Raw genomic sequence first — 2017 nt, forward strand, 5'->3', positions numbered from 1 at the left:
GTCTGTATTCGCAAAAAGAAAAGGAGGACTTGTGGCACCTTAGAGACTAACCAATTTATTTGAGCATGAGCTTTCGTGAGCTACAGCTCACTTCATCGGATGCATACTGTGGAAAGTTCAGAAGATCTTATTATATACACACAAAGCATGAAAAACTGAATGCATCGGATGAAGTGAGCTGTAGCTCACGAAAGCTTATGCTCAAATAAATTGGTTAGTCTCTAAAGTGCCACAAGTCCTCCTGTTCTTTTTGTTTGTCTTAGTGATTGACAGAATAAGAAGTAGGACTGAGTGGACTTGTAGTTTTTGTAGAAGTAGGACTGAGTGGTCTTTATAGTTTTACACTTTTGTTTTTGAGTGCAGTTATGTAACCAAAAAAATCTGCATTTGTAGGTTACACTTTCACAATAAAGAGATTGCACTTCAGTACTTGTATGAGGTAAACTGAAAAATACTATTTCTTTTATCATTTTTACAGTGCATATATTTGTAATAAAAAATAATAAAGTGAGCACTCTGCATTTTGTATTGTAATTGAAGTCAATATTGAAAATGTAGAAAAACATCCAAAGTATTTTTAAAAATTTCTGGTATTCTATTGTTATAAGTGTAATTAATTGCAATTAATTTTTTGAATTAATCGCATAAATTAACTGATTAATTGACAGCCCTACTTCAAATATTTAACAAAGGCCTTTTTTTAAATCACATTTTATGTTTACGGAAATAAACAAGTATAAAGCACAGCATTGATAGTTCCTGTAAGGATTTAGATAGATATTGGTTTTGGACATTGTAATTTCACTTATAACCTTCCAGAAAACACAGAGCAAATGGTAAATTCATTAACATAATCTGTAAACAGAATTCATAGTAAAATAGGTGAATGACTGAAATCTGATCTAATTTATGTATGTAAAAAATGTGAACCAACACTTTCAAAAGTGCCCAGTGATTCTGAGGGCCCAACTTGATTTACTTAGGGTCTGATTTTTCAGATGTGTTGAGGCAGAGCACATGTGAAAATCAGGTAGCTCAAGTTAGGCAACCAGAATTAACGGGAACTTTTGAAAATTTAAGCCCTAACATTTAGCAGTATGAAAAATATATATTTTATGCATTCAGTAGTAAATAGAGATGTAAAATTTCATATAAAATTCTGAAAATATTATTGCTAGACCTGTAAGAATGTGATATACAATATTTTACTTTGCATGTACTATTACAAACAGATATTTGGTATAAAGTTTGAAAGGTTTTTAATAAACTGGGCACCTTTCATAAGTGTATTGGAACTTCATTTTAAACGCAGGGCCATCCTTAGGATTTATGGGACCCTACACAGTATTATTAAACTGGTGCCCCTATGCCCGACGGCAGCCCAGGTTCACAGCCCCGCAGGGGGAGGGACGAGGCAGCAAAGGATTCCGAGCCGCCCGGCCCACCTCACAGCGGCGGAGAGTCACAGTTCCCTGTAGAGACCCCCGTATCCTCTCCCTCATGCAGAATGTGCAGTGCTGACACATTCGGCTCTGTGAATACGGCCCCTGCCTAAGGAAACTGCAGTGCGCACTGGGTGGGTAGGAGCCGACCTGTTCTTACCTCCTGTCATGGGCAGTGGGTGAAGCTGCCGCTTTGGAGAGGCTAGCTCCCCAGCCCACCCGTGGCCCTGCCCATACTCCACCCCTGCTCTGCCCCAGGCCCTGCCCCCACCCTCTCTTCATTGTCTCCCTCCTCCTCACCGATCACCCACTTCCAGTCAAATTCCTGAACCCAAATGAAGCAAATGACATTTGAAAAAAACACTCTTCTGCAATTTCTTTCTAAAGAAAATGGAGCATGTTTTCCACTGCATGCCAGAAGGTGAAGACTGGACATGCAGAACGTACCTAATTAAAAGCACTAAATTTGGGAATAAAAAAGGTCAGTCACAGGTTTTTTGATATACCCTGAAGTTTGTCAGAAATTTATTTGCAAAAACTTTGTACTTAGGGCAAGTCAGCTGTCCTGCTGAATA

Source organism: Lepidochelys kempii, chromosome 5, assembly GCF_965140285.1.
Source record: "Lepidochelys kempii isolate rLepKem1 chromosome 5, rLepKem1.hap1, whole genome shotgun sequence".
Lineage (NCBI taxonomy): Eukaryota > Metazoa > Chordata > Testudines > Cheloniidae > Lepidochelys > Lepidochelys kempii.